We start from the raw sequence: 6,000 nt of genomic DNA, 5'->3' as shown, positions 1-6,000 counted from the left end.
GGGCTGTATCATGTTACCTCTCTACTCATGATGAACTGGGAGTCTGGGCTGTATCATGTTACCTCTCTACTCATGATGAACTGGGAGTCTGGGCTGTAACATGTTACCTCTCTACTCATGATGAACTGGGAGTCTGGGCTGTAACATGTTACCTCTCTACTCATGATGCACAGAAGTTAAAACCCTTGAATAATGCAAAACGGTATGTAGAAATGTTGAAACTGTTCATTACTGTTCGCAAAACAATGTCCATACAAGTTACAACACTTTACAATGGAAGAAGATACTGGAAGCTTCCAGCTTTGCAGGCTAACATTTCAGCTAAATCTATCATCAATTCACTAGTCTTTCTTTGTGATAATATGCAAACCATAAAACAACATATGTTGATTTCAAAGCTTATTGTTACCACAAACTTGATTAATTCACCTAATTGTCTCTCCGTCATGTCCAAAGATACTTCCGTCAGTCCCGTCTCTTCCTCACCTAACTGACTGTGGGGCTGGGCGTGTGCCTTGTCATGAACTACCTACTTACTGGGTTTAAGGAGACAAGACTTTTATAAAAGAAGAGATTGTTACTTCTATTTTTGATCAGTACAATAAAATAACAGTGTCATCTGTAGCCCCATGTAATCAGCCAAAACAAGCTCAATAACTCAATGCATGCACACACTGCTATTGAATATGCATTCAGCTGTATTGTGGATAAAGCTTAGGCTATATCTTGATTTACCCAGTTTATCAATAGATAATTACCATTCAAATCAATTATTACCATTATGTTATGTAGTTAGATTGTTTTTAACCAAAGTCAAATGAATTGTATGATTGTATAATTATATCATTACATTTGCATGACTGTCTCATCAACTTTAAAATAAATCATATTGAACTCAAAAGACGCCCAACTATTGAACAGAGCAGTAGCTGAGTTGATTTGTCTGGATCAAGTGGCATTCTGGGACTTTAGCTAATACACCTTTTATTTTACCATGGTATCGAGTATCGTAATACTGAACCTGGTATCAGGATCGAAGTCAAAATTCTGGTATCGTGACAACACTAAGGCTGAACTATGAGTCTCCTAGGTATCGTGACAACACTAAGGCTGAACTATGAGTCTCCTAGGTATCGTGACAACACTAAGGCTGAACTATGAGTCTCCTAGGTATGGTGACAACACTAAGGCTGAACTATGAGTCTCCTAGGTATCGTGACAACACTAAGGCTGAACTATGAGTCTCCTAGGTATCGTGACAACACTAAGGCTGAACTATGAGTCTCCTAGGTATCGTGACAACACTAAGGCTGAACTATGAGTCTCCTAGGTATCGTGACAACACTAAGGCTGAACTAGGAGTCTCCTAGGTATGGTGACAACACTAAGGCTGAACTATGAGTCTCCTAGGTATCGTGACAACACTAAGGCTGAACTATGAGTCTCCTAGGTATCGTGACAACACTAAGGCTGAACTATGAGTCTCCTAGGTATCGTGACAACACTAAGGCTGAACTAGGAGTCTCCTAGGTATGGTGACAACACTAAGGCTGAACTATGAGTCTCCTAGGTATCGTGACAACACTAAGGCTGAACTATGAGTCTCCTAGGCCGTCATTGAAAATACGAATTTGTTCTTAACGGACTAGTTAAATAAAGGTAAAAGAAAAAAGAACTTGGAGAAATATGAACAAATGTTAACTAGGGCAATCTAACGTCCGAAAGAATGGTCATTCCAGTAGCGACCCATTGAGTGAGTAGCATCCCCCACACACGGAATGTTTTAGCCTTGTTCAGGTGAGCGGTCAGGTCACAGAGGGGCTCCATATGGACTGGAGTGACTGTTAGCAGAGGTCATGCAGTGTGGTGTCCTTGGCATTAGTTTAGGATGCTAATCTAGCAGGCCAACCAATTATCTCTCTGCGTTTGCTAACGCAAACACTAACCCCTCTCCAGCCCCCTAGGCTAGTTCAGGACAGGCTAGGACACCACAGGAGTCCACTTAAAGCTGTTTCAGTCTGTTTTAGTCTAGGGCAGAGTTAGGGCGTTCTTCAGGGCAGAGTTAGGGCGTTCTTTAGGGCAGAGTTAGGGCGTTCTTTAGGGCAGAGTTAGGGCGTTCTTTAGGGCAGAGTTAGGGCGTTCTTTAGGGCAGAGTTAGGGCGTTCTTTAGGGCAGAGTTAGGGCGTTCTTCAAGGCAGAGTTAGGGCATTCTTTAGTTTTGCTTTGGCAATGCTACATTGGCAATACTAAAAACATATGTTTCCCATGCCAATAAAGCATATTGAATTGAATTGTTAGGGCATTCTTTAGGGCAGAGTTAGGGTGTTCTTTAGGGCAGAGTTAGGGCGTTCTTCAAGGCAGAGTTAGGGCGTTCTTTAGGGCAGAGTTAGGGCGTTCTTCAGGGCAGAGTTAGGGCGTTCTTTAGGGGAGAGTTAGGGCGTTCTTTAGGGTAGAGTTAGGGCATTCTTCAAGGCAGAGTTAGGGCGTTCTTCAGGGCAGAGTTAGGGCATTCTTTAGGGCAGAGTTAGGGCGTTCTTCAAGGCAGAGTTAGGGCGTTCTTTAGGGCAGAGTTAGGGCGTTCTTCAAGGCAGAGTTAGGGCGTTCTTTAGGGCAGAGTTAGGGCATTCTTCAAGGCAGAGTTAGGGCGTTCTTTAGTTTTGCTTTGGCAATGCTACATTGGCAATACTACAAACATATGTTTCCCATGCCAATAAAGCATATTGAATTGAATTGTTAGGGCATTCTTTAGGGCAGAGTTAGGGTGTTCTTTAGGGCAGAGTTAGGGTGTTCTTTAGGGCAGAGTTAGGGCGTTCTTTAGGGCAGAGTTAGGGCGTTCTTTAGGGCAGAGTTAGGGCGTTCTTTAGGGCAGAGTTAGGGCGTTCTTCAAGGCAGAGTTAGGGCGTTCTTCAGGGCAGAGTTAGGGCATTCTTTAGGGCAGAGTTAGGGCATTCTTCAGGGCAGAGTTAGGGCGTTCTTCAGGGCAGAGTTAGGGCATTCTTTAGGGCAGAGTTAGGGCGTTCTTCAGGGCAGAGTTAGGGCGTTCTTCAAGGCAGAGTTAGGGCGTTCTTCAAGGCAGAGTTAGGGCGTTCTTCAAGGCAGAGTTAGGGCGTTCTTCAAGGCAGAGTTAGGGCGTTCTTCAGGGCAGAGTTAGGGCGTTCTTTAGGGCAGAGTTAGGGCATTCTTCAGGGCAGAGTTAGGGCATTCTTTAGTTTTGCTTTGGCAATGCTACATTGGCAATACTACAAACATATGTTTCCCATGCCAATAAAGCATATTGAATTGAATTGTTAGGGCATTCTTTAGGGCAGAGTTAGGGTGTTCTTTAGGGCAGAGTTAGGGCGTTCTTCAAGGCAGAGTTAGGGCGTTCTTCAGGGCAGAGTTAGGGCGTCCTTCAGGGCAGAGTTAGGGCGTCCTTTAGGGCAGAGTTAGGGCGTCCTTTAGGGCAGAGTTAGGGCGTCCTTTAGGGCAGAGTTAGGGCAGAGTTAGGGCGTCCTTTAGGGCAGAGTTAGGGCGTCCTTTAGGGCAGAGTTAGGGCGTCCTTTAGGGCAGAGTAAGGGCGTCCTTTAGGGCAGAGTTAGGGCGTCCTTTAGGGCAGAGTTAGGGCGTCCTTTAGGGCAGAGTTAGGGCGTCCTTTAGGGCAGAGTTAGGGCGTCCTTTAGGGCAGAGTTAGGGCGTCCTTTAGGGCAGAGTTAGGGCGTCCTTTAGGGCAGAGTTAGGGCATCCTTTAGGGCAGAGTTAGGGCATCCTTTAGGGCAGAGTTAGAGCATTCCCATGGTATTTGTATGGCCTGGGGTTTTCCATCAGACAGGCCCTCCCTCCCCTCTGTGACTGGATATAGGACTCTTTGACTGGTTGACCACAGAACAGTCACCAGTCAGTCAACAGAACACCCGCCCTCACACTGAAACGCCCTTATGATGGACGGCAAACTGTTTTAAAGCCCAGTAGGTGTGTGTGTGTGTGTGTGTAGGTGGGGGCATTGAAACGTGAGGGCAACGAGGGCCACTTGTGCTAGGCACGAGATTCTGCTGGGGGGGAAAAATCTGAAATTTTACAGCTCAAACACTGTGTCGCGGCCCAATGAAGTAGTTTAGTAGTTTAACATAAGAAAGGCAGAGAGTGAGAGGGCGGGAGATGGAGTGGAGACGGAGTCTGCTCTTCAGTAATGGTCACCCCTTTAGCGTTTCATTAAGTAGAATAACATTTGTTTCTGCTCTTCTGAAACAGACACACACCACACTTGGGTTGAATATTTTCCTCGTATTTTTACAAATGTTCCATCCTGAGAATAAATCACTTTTCTCCCAGGTAACCTAGTGTCATTCTAAAGCATACAGTGCCTTCAGAAAGTATTCCACGGGCAGACGGGGTCGTTTCCACGGGCAGACGGGGTCGTTTCCACGGGCAGGCGGGGTCGTTTCTACGGGCAGGCGGGGTCGTTTCCACGGGCAGTCGGGGTCGTTTCCACGGGCAGGCGGGGTCGTTTCTACGGGCAGGCGGGGTCGTTTCCACGGGCAGGCGGGGTCGTTTCTACGGGCAGGCGGGGTCGTTTCTACGGGCAGGCGGGGTCGTTTCTACGGGCAGGCGGGGTCGTTTCCACGGGCAGGCGGGGTCGTTTCTACGGGCAGGCGGGGTCGTTTCCACGGGCAGGCGGGGTCGTTTCCACGGGCAGGCGGGGTCGTTTCCACGGGCAGTCGGGGTCGTTTCTACGGGCAGGCGGGGTCGTTTCCACGGGCAGGCGGGGAGGAGAAGTTCTGTCGGACTAGATGCTGTGACCTCTCCCTCTCCATACCACAGGACAGTCTTTCACACACACAGGGGGCACATGAGAACCATGGCAGGTCTCATTGGTCAACAACACTGGTATCTCTCTACCACTCATAAACATATTTTTAGAAGTTTAGAAGTTCTTAATTAAAGTGTGTTCATATTTGAATATTCCAATATTGTACTAGAAAAAAGCCAAGTAGTTTGACTTGACTCAGATGTTATTATTGGTTAGGTACAGTAGGCTAATAGTTTTTCTTCTACAGTGAGTTTGAACCCAAAGAGCCTGGTGACCAGTATGGATCCTGTCTGGGAAACCAATCAGCCAATCAGTGTGATGGATCCCTGACAAATCTCTCGCCCTAACAAACCCAAAGTTCAATGTCAGCATGTGACACAGGAGAAACCCAATCCCCAACACAATGCCTGTGTGTGTCTGTGTGCCCCATCCAGTGCAGCAGAGACGAGCAGAGGGGAAGAGAGGAGGGGGGTGGCACGTTGTTGAAATAGCCAGTGCTCACTGAGGCATGGGGAGTATTGCCCTGGTTTTTGGGACTGGATTACTGCTCACTATGGCCTACGATTTTTACTCGCTCTCTCTCTCCTGCTCTCCCTCCCTCTATCCAGGGGTTCCTCTCTCTCTCTCCCCCTCTCTATCCAGGGAGGCCTCTCTCTCCCTCCCCCTCTCTATCCAGTGAGACTTCTCTCGCTCTCCTGCCCTCCCTCCATCCTGGGAGGCCTCTCCCTCCCTCTATCCAGGGAGGCCTCTCTCTCCCTCCCTCCCTTTATCCAGGGAGGCCTGTCTCTCCCTCCCCCTCTCTATCCAGTGAGACTTCTCTCTCTCTCCTGCCCTCCCTCCATCCATCCAGGGAGGCCTCTCCCTCCCTCCCTCTATCCAGGGAGGCCTCTCTCTCCCTCCCTCTATCCAGGGAGGCCTCTCTCGCCCTCCCTTTATCCAGGGAGGTCTCTCTCTCCCTCCCTCTATCCAGGGAGGCCTCTCTCTCCCTCCCTCTATCCAGGGAGGCCTCTCTCTCCCTCCCTCTATCCAGGGAGGCCTCTCTCGCCCTCCCTTTATCCAGGGAGGTCTCTCTCTCCCTCCATTTATCCAGGGAGGTCTCTCTCTCCCTCCCTTTATCCAGGGAGGTCTCTCTCTCCCTCCCTTTATCCAGGGAGGCCTCTCTCGCCCTCCCTTTATCCAGGGAGGTCTCTCTCTCCCTCCCTTTATCCAGGGAG

The 6,000-nt window shown here is 48.6% G+C and overlaps 1 protein-coding gene across 1 annotated transcript in view; it reads right to left on the bottom strand.

The window, feature by feature from the left end:
- LOC139583293 (serine/threonine-protein kinase 17A-like) overlaps nt 1–6,000 on the bottom strand; it is a 54,145-nt gene that overhangs the window by 25,910 nt on the left and 22,235 nt on the right. The window lies entirely within an intron of this gene.

This window comes from Salvelinus alpinus, chromosome 8 (assembly GCF_045679555.1).
Source record: "Salvelinus alpinus chromosome 8, SLU_Salpinus.1, whole genome shotgun sequence".
NCBI lineage: Eukaryota > Metazoa > Chordata > Actinopteri > Salmoniformes > Salmonidae > Salvelinus > Salvelinus alpinus.
Note: the sequence above shows the minus strand (reverse complement) of the source record. Positions and strands in the feature narration are given on the sequence as shown.